This window comes from Oreochromis aureus, linkage group 3, assembly GCF_013358895.1.
Source record: "Oreochromis aureus strain Israel breed Guangdong linkage group 3, ZZ_aureus, whole genome shotgun sequence".
Classification (NCBI taxonomy): domain Eukaryota; kingdom Metazoa; phylum Chordata; class Actinopteri; order Cichliformes; family Cichlidae; genus Oreochromis; species Oreochromis aureus.
The window spans coordinates 114,824,879-114,841,680 of NC_052944.1; the positions used below are offsets into that span (position 1 = coordinate 114,824,879).

At 38.4% G+C, this 16,802-nt stretch overlaps 2 long non-coding RNA genes and 1 pseudogene across 2 annotated transcripts; all 3 read right to left on the reverse strand.

Annotated features, from left to right (window-relative positions):
• Positions 1–16,802, reverse strand: part of LOC120435081 — a 226,827-nt pseudogene that overhangs the window by 62,473 nt on the left and 147,552 nt on the right.
• On the reverse strand, positions 1,373–2,927 carry LOC120437924. Its single transcript, XR_005611504.1, has 3 exons — positions 2,776–2,927; positions 2,485–2,583; positions 1,373–1,551 (listed from the first exon to the last, which is right to left on the reverse strand). It is a non-coding gene; the product is annotated as an uncharacterized LOC120437924 (long non-coding RNA).
• Positions 10,534–14,268, reverse strand: LOC120437914. The gene is made up of 3 exons (XR_005611492.1): positions 14,236–14,268; positions 13,030–13,056; positions 10,534–11,764 (listed from the first exon to the last, which is right to left on the reverse strand). It is a non-coding gene; the product is annotated as an uncharacterized LOC120437914 (long non-coding RNA).

Below are 16,802 nucleotides of genomic sequence, written 5' to 3' on the forward strand. Positions count from 1 at the left end.
CTTAGATATATTAATCCACTATTTACCCAAACAAATTACATTGTTTGGGTAAATAGATTCGGTTTGTCCTACAAAATAATTATTCAACAATAAAAAAAAACACAAAAAACATCTGCACATTAATCCAGAGTTCAGTTTCATATGTCTGATATTGTTTGTTAAATCTGGTGACACAAACACAGTCAAAAATTCCTTGCTAGTGTGACATGTGGTCCTTTTGCCTTTAACCAATGATATGCTGGTTACTTGGACCAGTTTAGTATTTGCTGTCACAGAGGAATGTTAACCATAAATCCAAAAGACAAAACTGAAAAAAATATGTTAATTGCAAACATGTTTTTGCTTAGTAAAAGGACTGAAATTACATTGAAACTGTCACATTAAAGCCTCATTGTAAATATCATCACAAACAGATGTTTTACACACAGCTAACAAAGCTCCACCACATCCGATCACTGCATATAAATTTAAAGAAAAACAAACAAACAAAAAATAAAAATTAAAAATTAACAAAAGGGAAGACTTTTGATTTAATAACTAAGCTTAAAATAAGTGTTACCTTTGAATATTTGTGGGAAAAATCTGATACTACCCCAAGAATTCAAAGCCACACTGGAAACGATGACAGGCTTGCAGCCCTCTGTCTTCCTGGAGTGAGGTGCCTGATCAGTAGCAGTGAGTTGACAGAAGTCGGTGTCTGTAAGAGTGGTCAAACACTGATACTCTGTCCACTTGCGTAGAGTCTAAGAAGCTGGAATGCAGGCACACTGTACTAGCTTGTTCTAAAAAATACAGAAAAAGGAACATTTTATTTGTGTTAAGGCCTAAAAACTACAAATAAGTTATAAAATGGACAATTTTGAAATACCTTATAGGTGCTGCAGGCCACATAACCAGAATCCAGAGCAATCTCACACTCACATGATGGTGAGGAAAGACATGAGCTCTGCAATGAGGTTTGAATGTCTCAGTTGGGACACTGAAGAACTTAGAAGACAGCAGTACCTGCACAGAGAGACAGAGTAGAAAAAGCATAGATTTTTAATCCATAATGTGAATTAAAACTCAAAAAGTGTCAACAAGTATAATCATTTGTGTGTAATTCTTTATGCAATAAACAGGATTTAAATGAATTAAATGAATTAAAAGCAATGACATTTTTATCAAAGATAAAGAATCATACCTCTCTCTGCTCTGAGGATCACTGAGCATCTCTGACAGGAAATACAGTTTCCTCAGTATCAGTCATCATTGATGGTCTCAGAGGTGTGTAGTGTGGCAGCATGATGATGGTCTCCAGATCAGGCAGGAGGTCAGGTGATGGGTGTGTCATCTTCTCCATTGAAGACACACTGGTATGGCAGTTCATAACACAGCAGTCTCCTTGTGGCATGTAGTTATCTGTGCAGTCCAGCACTGATGGATCAGGTTTGGCTCAGCAGTTCATGAAGAAGGTGTTAAGATGTTGTTGTTTCAGCTGAGGATGGTGAAGCTTGAAGGTTTTGCCACAAAGGAAACAGGACTGTGTGTGCCCTGTCTGAAAAAATACATCTACAAAACATAAAGTGCTTTTAACACCACCCACCCACCCATCTCAGCCCCCAAGTGTCTATGTAATGCTGGTATGGGGTGTCAGTTACTAAATCTAATTAGTGCGTCAGAAAGCGTGGGCTACACCTAAAGCCCCGCTTTCTGATGTCTTTGTTTATTAGCAGCTTTTTCCAGCTGCTCAGAGAATTCTGACTTGGCCTTTATCCACCCAAACCCAAACCCACCCGGATAAAGGCCAAGTCAGAAAATGGATGCAGAAACTTTCCATGTACTTCTAAATCAGATTTAATATATATTCTGTAAGCTGTAAAATGTGTTTCTCTACATAATGTATCATTATAGACATCTCTGGTAGCCTAAAGATAGTTTAAAACTTTTAATATTTTTTACCTGTAAAACATGATTAGCAAAACTCATTCATCCCAAAAACATTTGATTCTACAAAATTTACTATAATCAAGAAAATATAATTGTCTGTATTTATTCATGTGACCCATAATAAATACCTGCATTTATCTGGGATTTATTTATTTACTATTTCATATTTGAAAGGCCTTTGAGGGGAAGCTCTCGTTTGTTGAGATACATACGTCAGAGTAAAAAAAGTATCCAAAAAGGAGATGACAATTAACATCCATGAAAAAATGCATTAGTAGATTTAGTCATTTAAAACATGAGAATAAAAAATAAGTTATGTCCGTTTAATACTTTTTGCAGCATTTTTCAGATCTGAGGTTCATGATAACAGAAAGCAGATCTCCCGGCTCTGCATGAAGTACAGCCATGATTTGGTGAAATGATTAATAACATTGCAATAAGAAAGGGTCTTCTTACAGACAGAGTAGGGAAGGCACGTTTTTCAATGAAAAATCTTTTTCATGCTCTACAATCAGTAAACTCTGTAACATGATCTGTAATTGTTTCAAAACTCACCAGACGACTTCATGATTGGCTGGAGGACAGGACACAAAAGACAGGGTTGTGGTAACTGTAATATGTCCTCAGAACACCTGAATGAAGATTCTGCTGTGGCTGAGAAATAAAAATGAGGTCAAGCAGGGTGTTCTTGTCTGTAGTGGCAGAAGTGATCAGCTGTGAAAACCCTCTCGACTGAAACTGCTCCAGAATCAGTTTCCTTCCACTCTGTAACTGGTTCTCATTAAAATCTCCACACACAATTATTGGGTGACAGTCCATTATTTCAAGTGAATCTAAAAGACTTACCAAGTTTTGCATGAACGGTGCCAAACTGTAGTCTGGAGGTCTGTACACAACCGCAATGAGCGCAGGGAATGGAGCCTGAACCTTCAACACTAAGAACTCAAGATCAGTGACATTATGCAGATACTGTTTTACCTGAACCTGAAAATGATTCCTCAAATACACAACAACTCCACCACCACTTCTGCTGGCCATGTGAGGAAAGTTTGTGTAGGACACATGTCTGTTGCGTTTGAACATGGTGTAGCCGTCCAAATGAAGACTGTCTGCAACAAAGGAGCCTTGGAGGTGAGACTCTGTGAGACACAAAACATCTGCTAAACACATTTCATGATGACTCTTGATGTCACTGATGTGAGATGGTAAACCCTCCGTATTGTGATGGATCAGTGTAAGAGTGTCAGGTCTGCTGGCTGTTTCTCTGACCTGAAGAAGAGGCATCATTTCCTCAACGCTGGCTTGTCTCATGGTTTGGAGTGCTGCAGTTACCTCAGGATTGGCATAAATCCTTTTCTCATCCAAGTCCTGCAAATAGAGTCCACTGAGAGACGTCACCCTGCTGAGAGCAACATAAGCCATACCTGGTTCAAAAATGTTCTTCATTGAAACTACAGCTGTCTGTGTTGTAAGACCCTGAGTTTTGTGAATTGTGCAGGCGAATGCTAGCTTTATAGGAAACTGTCTGCGTACCGCTCCTTTAAACTTCAGACTCTCCTCTGCTCTCTCAATGTAAACCAGATCATCAGATGCTGCATTAGCACTGCGGTTGTGTCTCATAGGCTGCCGGTTGTCGATTCTGAGGCCCAGTTTAATTATGTGTCCATCATTTTCAGATCTCACCACCTTTATCAGTATACCAAAAGCACCGTTGACCAAACCGTTTAGTGTGTCCAAGTTTCTGGTCAGCATCACTCGAGCTCCTTCAGCAACATTCAGGGTGTCAGGTAAATCATTTCGCCCACCTGTAAATGGTTTGTCTCTTCGTGCCATTCTGCCTGTACATTTATCCTTCTGGAAATCGTCTGCATTGATGATTATAATGTTTGAATGAAGCTTCTTGAGCGTATCTGTGTTGTGGGATTCAACATTCTTGTTGGTGGCATAAATGTGTAAGACCTCGATTGGACATTCTTCTGGTGCAGTCACAGCCTGTGACAACAAATCTCTGTCGCACTGAGAAAGCTCATCTGTCTTTTCTTTGACTCTAATCCTGTTCAGCATCTCTGCAAAGGCCACATCATCTTTCTGACGCATGATCTCGGTTAGAGTGATCATCTGAAAATGTTCCTGCCATAGGTCAATCTGTTCTGGATCATAAACACAGAGAGGTTTAGACTGTCGCACTGGTGGCAGCTGGTAAAAATCTCCAACAGCTAAAACTGACATTCCACCAAAAGGTCTCTGAGTGCCTTTGATTTGTTTCAGTCTTGCATCCACATAGGCAAAAAGGGTTTTGAAACCATTGAAATCTCATCAATAACAATAATTTCAGCATTTATAAGCTCACATCTGACTTCATCCAGTTGGTTACCAAGTCCTTGAATGGGTGGTTTCAGACTCCTGGGTAGTTTCAGTAGAGAATGTAATGTAGAGCCATTGATAGAAAAAGCTGCTGTCCCGGTAAATGACGCCAGTAAAACAGTTGGATTTGATATGTCAGCTTCTTCTGCATTAGCAGGCAGTCTGCTCAGGATCTTTGATGCTTCAGAGTGAATACATTTAATCAGATGTGACTTTCCAGTTCCTGCACCACCGTTGACATAGAAGAAAAATGGATCTGGGTTCAAACCACAAACTCGCTGAATACACCAGTCTCTTATAGCATAGAACACGCAGGCCTGCTTCTGGTTCAGATTCTGATACATTACACGTACCACAGCTGGATCGACTGCAGGTTGTTCTCTGATGGCTCTGATCTCTGTTACAGCATCAGACTGACGACTGTAGTCGGGAACATTCTCCTGTTCGTTCTCATCATCAGAATGTCTCTCAGGAAGATTCTCATCACATTGCAACCTCACAACTTCAGATTCAGGCAGATTACACCATTCATCAATCACAACGTCTCTATTTTGTTCAAATTCTTCCAGTGCACTCTCAATATCCTCAGAGTTCTTCTCATACTTGTCTTTATTTCTCTTCACAACCCTTTTCACAGACTCACTGTGGTCTGAAAATGGAAGTCGTACAAAACCTGAGTTGTAGAAGGACTGATAGGTTTGGAATCCTTGTGGTTTCAGTTCCTGCTCTGATCTGTGTGGAAGGTAAAGTCTCAACAGTCGTCCATAATATTGCTCAGGATCTTTTTCCTGTGAACAGTGGTAATATCTGATTATAGCTGGTTTATCATTCTTTCGCCTTTGTACAAATCCAAGCTGGTTTAGAAGAGGAAGCACATCTTTTCCTTCATTTGGACCACTCACCAACCGGCACAAGGCAGCAAAATCAGCCAGTGACATTTCCTCATATTCCAGTGTCTCAGGTCTGCATTTGTATTTATCACTTAAACTTGTCATCCAAATATTACAACTGTCATGTGTTGTGGTTTCCAGGTAGCTCATCGGGCGACTCATTTTTACCGGGTTATCATCTGTTGGTACAAATACAACACTGCGGGAACATTTTTTCATTTTTAGGCCACAGACTCGAGTCACACACACCCCTGTGCGCTGATTTCTCTCTTTTTGAATAAGCCTGCATCACAGCTCTCATTTCATCACATTCATTGACCGTGTTCTTATCAGAGTTGTCAATAACTGTCTTTAGGTATTCAGAGAGGCCAGATTCTTTCTTCGTTATATATTTACAGAGATATTCTATACATGAATAGGCATTCAATATTAACGAGACATCTAAATTAGAGTTCCAGGCTTCAAGCAGGTGTGGGTTGTAATTGTTGATCCAACAGTCCTTTGGGTCACGTTTCAGAATAAGAGCTGTTTTCTTGTTTATGTCTTGGAGGCATTGTTCATACTCATTCATTGTCAAGTTGCATCGTGACAGAATCTGCTCTATGGTGAGGGAAGCAGCTTCAGGTTCCTTCAGCAGGTTCAACAAAGGTCTGAGCTTGGCTTTTGCAGCTTCAGTGTCTGAATCCTCATCCTGTCTCACAATCATTGTTCTTGTGGATGGTGGTTTTGGAAACCCAAATCTACAACCAGAGTTCACACTCTTAAAGCATGTTTTTGTGTGGTTTTGCTGTGCTTTTGTAGTTCAGCGACTTTTTGTGCAGTTCAGGTTGTTTTTCTGGATCAGGAGCTGAGCTGAGATGTATCTGTCCACAAAGTCACAGACAGTTTGGTCATCATCCACATCTACTTCTACCTTTTCTCGAATCCACAGCAACATGTGTATATGCGGACTACCTCTGTGCTGGAACTCAACTCTGTAAAAGTAATCAATGATTTCACCAAGGGGCTGTGCAGGAGAAAAAGCAAATCTCTGAACAAAGCCTCAACACGCTTATCAAACATTCGCATGGTGGTTACTGGATTTGATCTTAGAATTTCACACTTTTCTGACCAGTCCAGGGCTTCAAAATCAACCTCTTCACCTTGCTGTCTCTTTATTGCTTGAATCACTTCAGGCCATCTCATCTCAGCAGCAGAGAAAGTGACAAAGAACTGAGGTGTTCCTATTTGACGGACCATACTGAATAGATCTCTGGTAGTTTTCTGCCAGTAAGCTGGAGTTCCTCTGAGTGGCTGCATGAATCTGATTGCATCTTTATTTCTTACCAGCTTCTCTACTTCTGTCTTACTTTGTAACATTCCTGATGTGATTTTGCGTCCATCTTTGGTCATAGTTTTACCTTTCCTTAGCTGTATTGTCATGCTGGAATTAGCCAGGTGTATTTCAGTGACAAACTGTGAGAAAAACAGGTAATTTGTATCTTTAGCAAATCTTGCATCAATGTTGAAAAGCCTTGACTTGAAGTAAGCACTTGGTGTGAGTTTAAGACGTCTCTTTTCATCCAGTGTATTCTGACCAGTAGGAAACTGCACAGGAAATGCCATAGCTTCCAAATGAGGAGTTCTGAAGAAGCTAACAGGATTGTTTCTTTCTGCAGGAGCCACACAATATGTGTTATCAGTGAAAGAGAGAATCTCTTCTGAAATGTCTACAGGCTGCAGGCAACTTTCTAGAGCAAAACCTCCATTGTTCAAATCACTTTCTGGTTCCTCTGGATTTTGTTCTTCTGGTTGTTCATCACAGGATTGCATATTAATATCTTGTTCACTTTCAGACTCACTTTCACACAAAAGGGCATCTTTTTCATAGTTGTCAATTTCCATTAAATCTGCTTCATCATAATCATCACTTCCGATGCTGGCTTCATCACTGCTGTCATCATCAGGTAACGTGGGATCACAAAGCAATGCATCATCTCTGATAACAATATCTGTGTACTGTGGATGAATCTGTTTCAGTTTACGCAGGGCTTGGATCAGTTTAGACCAGGTGACAGTCTGGAACAGCTGATGGCCTTTGTAGCACAGTCGTCTTTTAAGCTTGATCCTCATTATCTGTGATTGGTTTCTGAGCCTAGGTAAACAGTCAACTGTTTGTTGGACCTCAGATGGTACACACACCACATTACCACGTATGAGTCTCTGTCTGCCCTTTGGAAGAGGAATAATCTTAGCAAATGGTATGCATTTGGCAATCAGATGTCTCTCCAGAATGTTAAGATCACACAGTTCAGCTGGAATATCCTGCAGTTCTAAACCGTTAACAGCAGCAAGCCTTGGCATGCGTCCACTTTTGAGGGAACTGTGACACGTGTGACAGATATACTCCTTTTTTCTCTCAATAGGAAAGCTGCAGTGATCATTACATGCTTCATCACACATATGAACAAATTTACCAGTTAGACACTGCTGAGCTACAGTTGGGTGTTTTGAGTAATTTTCTCTTTTGCAGATTTTCACCTGATTAGGAAAAGAAGCTTTTAGGCAAACAGTACAAACATAAGATGGTGCTGATTTAATGTTTGATCTGAAACGAGATATGGCCTCATTCATTAAACTGTTATCTGGATTAGACTGTAAACTTTCAGCTGGTCGATGCATCTGACGATATTTTCTTTTTATATTCATTGCACATCTGATATTATGCATCTGTCTAAAAGAAAAACATTCCAATATTTTACTCTCATTCGCTCTCTCATATTCTGTTTGTGTTGTTGCTGAAATTGTCTCTCTTCTCCATAACGTTTAGTGCTGTAAGATAGTTTTTTCTTTTTAAATTCTTCACTTTCTTGATATAGTTTATATACATAGGACCTCATGCAGGCTTTATGTTTCTCTCTGAATTCAACAGAACTTCCATATGTTCTTCTCATACGTTCTTTCTGCTTTTCTCGGAATATAGAAGACTCTCTATATGTTCTTCTTAAACGTTCTTTCTGCTTTTCTCGGAATATAGAAGACTCTCTATATGTTCTCCTTAAACGTTCTTTCTGCTTTTCTCGGAATATAGAAGACTCTCTATATGTTCTCCTTAATCGTTCTTTCTGCTTTTCTCGAATATAGAAGACTCTCTATATGTTCTCCTTAATCGTTCTTTCTGCTTTTCTCGAATATAGAAGACTCTCTATACGCTCTCCTTAAACGTTCTTTCTGCTTTTCTCGAATATAGAAGACTCTCTATATGTTCTTCTTAAACGTTCTTTCTGCTTTTCTCGGAATATAGAAGACTCTCTATATGTTCTTCTTAATCGTTCTTTCTGCTTTTCTCGGAATATAGAAGACTCTCTATACGCTCTCCTTAAACGTTCTTTCTGCTTTTCTCGAATATAGAAGACTCTTTATATGTTCTCCTTATATGTTCTTTCTGCTTTTCTCGGATTATAGGATTGTCTTTGTATGTTCTTATGACACGCCCCTTTTTTCTCTCTAATTTTAGCACTTTCTCTATACAGCCTTTTCATTTGCTCCTTCTGTTTTTCCTTAAAATCATCTCCTTCTTTATAGATCTTTCTCAAATGTTCTGTCTGTTTCTCTCTATATGTAGCATTTAGTTTATACAGATTATTTTGTACACTCTCTTCTTCTGTCTGTGATCTGGATCATTAGACTTTCTACTGGAATTTCTTTTCTTTGCCCTAAAGCTTTCATCACAACTGTACATCTCCTTTCCTTCCTTTTCTGATTTTCCTTTCTTTGTGGTAATTTCTGTTGGGCCAGTGACCTTCTCCTCATTTTTTTGTGCTTCCTGTTTATTACGTTTCAAAATTTTATGTGGCAGTTCCTGTGTTGCCCTAGTTGAACAGGAGACAGTGTTTGAATCATTCTGAGGAACAGCATCTGATATTACCTGAGTTTCTCTCACAGAAGATGCAGAGGTTTCTTTCTGTAAATAATCAGACGGATGATTGTTTTCAGTAGCAGCTGTCTCATCTGAATAATCCACTCTGGATGATGTCACTTCAGTGATTACAGTCTCCGTAACAGTTTTCCGTGTCTGCTCAGTGGTTGTTTGGGAATTTAATTCTTGGACAGGTTCATTTAAAGCTACAGCTGGAACACTTGCAGCGGTTTGTCTGTATTCGGTGGTTTGATTAGCATCTCTTTGGTCAGCAGCGTTTTCACTGTGAAACTCGACAGGTTGTAGCTCATAAGTGCAGGTTGGTGCGATGCTAAACATTCGGTACAAGCATTTGATCCTGTCAGTCATGTCGTTAAGACGTGTGAATTTTAACATAACTGCAGTTCCACCACTTACAGCTAGCGACAATGGCATTCCTGTAGACTTACGTGAGTGAGGGTCAAAATATGCATATTCACCTGAAGTCAGCCTGCAAACTGCAATGACGTTTCCTCCCATGACTAGCAAAGCATAGCGAACCGCTGAAACCAAACACTGTAGTCCCTGTTCAAGGCTCGGAAAATGATCTGTACCATCAAATGTGCCGTAAAGAGCAATCTGAGACATGTCCACTTGATACTCGTGTCTGCGGCTGGTGACCACTGAGGGAAGCTCATCACAGGCTAGAAACACGCTGTTCACAAACCTCTTTCTGGCATCTGAATGCATGGCATGGCCTTTGTCCAACACACGGTTAAGATCTGCTCTCGTAATGAATTCATCCTCGTGTAAGAATGACAGGAAAACCAAACTGTTAGCCATGCATTGCTGATTCCGGTACTTTCCATACTTAGGAGAGGCCTGGCTTCGGGATGCACAGATGCTACTCACTCGTGGACGACTTTCAGTGTTTGTAACCTGTACATGAGATGGTCCTGGAGCTTCTCCATCATGCTGCATTTGCACAGTTACCTGGGGTTCAGTCTGAATTACCTGCTGTACTTTAGCATCTGGCACACATGCTGAGCGAACACCTCTCTTTACCACATCTGCATAAGACACTGCAGCTGTCTGAGCACTGCTCTGCACTTCTGGACTGGGAATACTTGTAATGGACACCTTTACCTGCTCACCGGTCTGAGAAACATTTACCTGTTCTCGCTGCTTTTGCCATCTAAGCTTCTGGGACTGTGACCTTTGACCTTTTCTTGGCATTTTGTTGAAGTACAAACTGGAACTTATATGTATACACAAATGTAAACAAAAGTCAACTTGTAAACACTGAAAACTAATGACTTTAATGACTATTAAATCAGAGATTTATCAGAATTAATATAAAAGGCTGACTTAAATACAAACTCAATATAAAAGTTATTTAAAGTTCTTTGAAAACACTTTGGTCTGTTTTATTGTAACTTTTTCAAAAACTGTATATTATTACTTCTATTTTTCTTTAACCAGACTGGATAACAAATAGGTCTATACTTCTGTAATGTAATATGCAGAATAAATCTCAACAATCAATCAACAGGCTATAATAAAACTCTTAACTTTTAAGTAGACTGTGTAAATCTTTCAGATATTTAAAATTTAAAGCAAATATGAGCTGTGATGGTGAGGTGATCAGATGACAGGCGATGGGGATTCTTCAGCTGGATGTTCTGCAGCAGTCAGGAAACAGGAAGTCTGGGTCCTCAGGGCAGCCTCTAGATGACAACTGTAACTGAACACTTACACTGAGTGACAAAAAAGGGTTTGTCCTTAAATAATAATAGTATAAACTTGTAGTCAAATGTTATAACCAATGAAACAGACTTGAAAAATGTATTTGAATCAAATTTAATATTTATGTGAATATAACAGTCTGAATTACAAAATAACCAGATTATCTTACTACAAATATATCTCAAAAAAGGTGTATATAAGTTTATATAATTTATCAAATTGCACTTGTAAGCCAAACTATCAGTGTTTATTTCAAAGTGTAATGCCAAGTTAAAACTACAAATGTAGGGCTGTATAAGTAGTTTCTACTATAAGTTCTACTGTACTGCAATTCTACTACTGTATATTCAACTTTCTAATTGTTATTTTCCAGCAAAATGAATGGAGAGAGAGTTTAATGACAGGAAAGGAGGAGCAGTGAGAGCAGAGATCTCTCAGAATTCTGAATACAGATTGACAAAGTTCTGGTAACTTCAATTGCCAAAAACTTGGATTTCTCAAAACTTGGATTTTTCAAAACTTGGATTTTTCAAAACTTGGATTTTTCAAAACTTGGATTTTTCAAAACTTGGATTTTTCAAAACTTGGATTTCTGAAGACTTAGATTTCTGAAGACTGGGATTTCTGAAGACTGGGATTTCTGAAGACTGGGATTTCTGAAGACTGGGATTTCTGAAAACTGGGATTTCTGAAAACTGGGATTTCTGAAAACTGGGATTTCTGAAAACGAGATAGAGTGCTTGGGATAGATTGATACAAGATAGAATGGCTGTCAAATTAGATAGAGCAGTTGGGATAGATTGATACAAGATAGAATGGCTGTCAAATTAGATAGAGCAGTTGGGATAGATTGATACAAGATAGAATGGCTGTCAAATTAGATAGAGTTGGGAGAGTGATAGGATAGACAGAATTGCTTGATAATGATAGAGGGAGAGGGTTTTCTGCAGCAGGTCACCTGTAAGACACAAAAGGACTGGAATTAGTCATATTTCCAATATGCTTGGATTTACCATATTCTTCAGAGTATATGGCACACCTAAAATCCTGTCATTTTCTCAAAAATATACAATGTGCCTAGTGTATTGATTCTGGTTATGCTTACTGACCTCAAACTGGATTTCTGTGGTACACAGCGATCCAAATTCTGTCAAATACTTTAGTAAGACTTTGGTAAGCTACAAAGCTGTGCCGCTTGATGTATTGTCGGAGCATGGCTACCATAGTCAGCACCCTCGTAGAGTAATTCGTACTGTGCTTCAACATAATATGGTGTGTGTGTGTGTGTGTGTGTGTGTGTGTGTGTGTGTGTATAAGGGCCTGGCACCTGTTGAGAGCCATGCTTATGAAGCAGAGTTCAAACTGATCAATCCACATTCATCAATACAAAATCCTGAAAAGTGAGTGCATTGTTCTGTATTTTATGTCTTACAACTGAACAATGTTGAGAGTTATTGTAAATGAGTTGAATAAAGTTTGACTTATCTGTTTTGTTTGACTTAATGTGCCTTAGAATTTAGTGCGCCTTACAGTCCGAAAAATACAGAACATGTATATCATTACACACTGAAGAGTTGTACAGTACATTATTAGATTCAACTGAATGAAAATGTTTAACATAATGATGGAACATTTCTAAGGACATTTTTGCATTCTATTAACACAATAAAAACAAACAGAGTCTGTAAACCAAGATGTGGTGCTACAGTAACTTACTGTAAACAATATATGGTCAAGCTAAACCCACACAATGAAGTTAGAGCAGACAGTTTCAGACCACCTGCTTTAAACACTTCACATGCACTCAACTCAAACTTATGACACATCACATGTTCCTAAATGCCCAAAGGTCTCAAATTCCCATTTCTGTGTGTACTTACCTGGTACAACAGTATATCATAATGTCTGGGGAGCCGTTAACGTAAAAGTAAAAAATAATTTACTCAGTATGACTTCTGGCAAAATGAAAAATTATATGGGGCATGTTTAATACACACTCCCCTCAATCTACAATAAATCAGCATGGCCGACATTAGGGCCTAATTAAAAATGTAGTATGATGATAAGAGAGATCTGTAAGTCTGGAAATGTTTACATAGACTTTTCTAGGATTTGATGACTTTTGATAATCACCAATAGCTGTGCTCACTCACAGCACTAAACTGAATCTCCTATAATGAGAAACATTTCCCAGTACTGCACATCAGACAAACCTTTACTTACCAGACTTGAGACGATCAGATCAGCAGTCTAGAGAAAGGAAACAATACATCAGATCACTGTTTGATGATTCAGACTGTTGAGCCTCTTCACACACAATCCAATTTACTATGACATAAATTAACTAGAAAAATCCTCAATTACTTTAAGGCTTTATGAGCTTACTGTAGTGTAAAGAGGAGATAAATGAACTGCAGCGTCTCAAATGGCATGTGTAATAAAAGCATTCATTACTACAGAAATGCAAAGAATAGCCACCAATATTTGTTGGCACAAGTGCAGGATACACCGCATATTTGCTACACAGAAGCTTTGTGGCTTCAACATTTTCTACCACAAGTCAGTGCTAATAAAGTGTGAAAACCAAAACTTGTAAGATACAAAGTAATTATATAAATCAGAAGCAACAGAAAACCTCATGTCTGACATGAATATGTAAATCTTAAAATACATTTAAATATTAACATGTTACAATAGCAGAGGTGCACCATGTTTTGTAATTAAAATTAAATGTCTTAAAATATTACACTACAAAGTCCTTTCATTGTACCCGTTGCTAGGAATATTTATGAATTTTGCAGTGTACCTTTTGGCAACCTTTCTATTTAATTTTAAAACACATTATATTCACTAAATAAGTAATAAACCAATTGGACACACTGGCTGTAATTTACCTAACAATGTCCACTCACACCTCTGGTTCTCTTCGTTTTTATTACTGTTAAAGCTATTACTTATACCGAGTCAGGCAAAATACTTCTACAGTGTTCTGACTTTAATGTAATACATCAGCAGAATTTGAGAGACAATATAAATCAATACCTGTGCAGCTCTTAAGTGTTTGAGCAACCACTTATACTGACTCCCCTAAAACACTTTAATTGTTTTGTCTGCTACTTAAATCCACAAACATAAGGAGAAAATGAACCACCGTATAAAGACATCTGACATTTAACTATGTTTGGATTTGATAAGCCATAAGAAATTTAAATCATACATAAATGGGCTATTAAACTTCAGGGACATTTTCAGGGAGAGTCAGAGGGGTCCTGTGTGAGGGCTTTGCTGCTACAGGTCACAAATCCTGTGTTTTCGCCAATCAGTAAATGGAAACATATCACAAAAAGTCAAACTACTGTATGCAAGTCGTCAAACGTGCTACGCGATGCCAGGTTCATACTGCTTCAGTTACAATCACTGTTTACTTACCAGCAAAGGCAAAACCAAAGATCTCTTTCACTCTGTGTAACAAAAGACAAAGCACAAAAATACAAATTGTGACATCACAATTTAAAAGCATGAACAATCATAAATGAAAGCTTGGGTGATATATTTGTAGGCTTCAACATTTGAGTTGGTCTGCATTCAAATTCTTCCCCAAAATATTATCACCTGCACACAGTGTCATTTAGTTTTATTTAATATGCTGTTGTTTTAAATATCTACATATCATATTAATATTAATGGTGCACTGCTGCATTTTATTTATTTGAAGGTGGCCTTTTTTATATGTTATCAATTTTTCACAAAGTGAGAAGTTAAACAGAGCTGCAGGTGTAGGTAGGTTTTACTTAAAAACCAACCAACCTGCACAAACAAGTGTTTGTTAAATACTTCTTAAAATTTAACTAAAAAACTAAAATTGATTAATTAAAAAAAAACTTCTTGTTAAGAAATCCTATTATTCTTATATTATGTGTTTTATCCTCATTCTCTCTCTTCCTTCTGTTAATTAACCCACAACACAGACACACCGGCACAGGCACCTGACTCTTTTTCTCCCGGCTTTCAGTCAGAGGCGGTAAAATGGCTCCTTTGAAGTCGACCCTGCTGCTTCAGCAGCTAATCAGTGGTTCTAAAATGGCGGCTCATTACCTTATAACCTAAAGAATGAGGCCGTTTTAACTGACTGATGTGTGAAGAGGAGAACTAACTTCAGATTCCCTAAGAGACTCAGAAACACTAACACACCGAATGAACCAAATACAACACAATAACTGTATTAAACAATTAAATGAACCATATGAATTTCACACTAGGCCTACAGGAGCTAGGCTAGGCGTTAGCGCTTAGGTTGTTAGGGCTAGCATACCAAACACTCCTTTTAAATACTAAAATTACAACGTTTCACTCAAAAAGCAGCCATTGTGTTACTTTAACATGACTTATACGTCGACTGGCTTTATAAGTCACTAACAACAACTCGGTAAATCACTCAAACAGCTTATACACATTTATTTCAGAGAAGAGAGACAGAGAGGCAGCGCTTACCGGCAGCGATCAGGCAGAGAGTGGGCGGAGATTCAGGAGTCAGCCGTAGACATAAAAAAAGAGGCATTCACGGGAAGTGGGAAACTTTGCCATTACACAAAATTGGCATTGAAAACGTGAAAAATATATGTACATTTAAATATTAATATGCTAGATTTTATTGCAACAAAAAACAACTAGCAGAAATTTAATTCTATAAGTTTAATAAATGTTTCAAACAGGATTCTCTGAATTTGAAATAATGGTTAAAAGACATAAATAAACATAAGGTCATTATGTTAAAATGTACTGTATTATGATAGATTTATTTAACTGACTGCAGAAATAAGAACAGTTTTCTTCTGAAAACCAACACCAAGGAGCTGGTGTTGGTGATCGCCTAATCATCCTCACAGGACAGTAGGAGCTGCAGAGGCTCACCTCACTGCACTGCAGGAATCAGAGGTTCAGGAGGTCCTTTAACCCCACTGCCATGAGACTTTTTAACAGCTACTCCTGACATGTTCATTGCACATTTGTTTCTTTTATTCTAATACATATTGGTTGTAATCATATGAATTCTGACCTAAATGGACTTGCAACCACTTGTTCACCCCTGCTACAGTGAAGTAAAGCTGTGGCTGTCTCCAACAAGACTCTTCAGTGAAGGTTTTAAAGACAACCATCTAAACTATAGCCTTAACAGTTACACTTTGTGAAACCACATGTTAATGTAAAAATCATATTTGTAAGAAAATCGGTTTCATAGAGTGTAAACCTGTTAATACACAAAGACTTGTTCTCAACTATCAGTAATTAGTGCAGGGGTGGCTTTTACACACACACACACACACACACACACACAGTAACAGAGAGAGAGAGAGAGATACACGTTTCATCCAGCACATAAGCAAACACAGCACAAAAATTAGGTAAAAGTGAAAATGACTGGAGTCATAGGAAGTGTCTCCTCTTGAACACAATGAGCTGATGATGGAGTTCACCAGACCTATAACATGGTGCTGGTCACTCTGCATAGATAATAATAGATTGAAAAGCGCTATATAAATCCAAAGCACCCAAAGCGCTTTACAATGCCACTATTGATTCACTCTCACATTCACACATTGGTGGAGGCAAGCTACAGTTGTAGCCACAGCTGCCCTGGGGATAAGATAACACAAATCCTATGATTTAGCAAAAATACTATAATTTAGGAGAAGTGCTAAATGTGGCACCTCAGCATCTTCTTCTATTTTCATCTTTATATTTTCAGCTGTATCTATGACAGGCAAACGGCCTGGATCTGCTGCTCAATTTGAATCCACCAATCAGAGAGTCTGTTTACTTTTTCCCACCAGCAAACATGCTCTCCACACACACACACACACACACACACACACGCAGCACAAAGAGAGACCGGCTTTTTGCAGTTTATTTCTCATAGTGACGATTCCCCTCAAACAAATGGCCATAATTTCCTAACCATGAGGGCTAGAACTGTCATTCTTACACTGTTTTGTTCA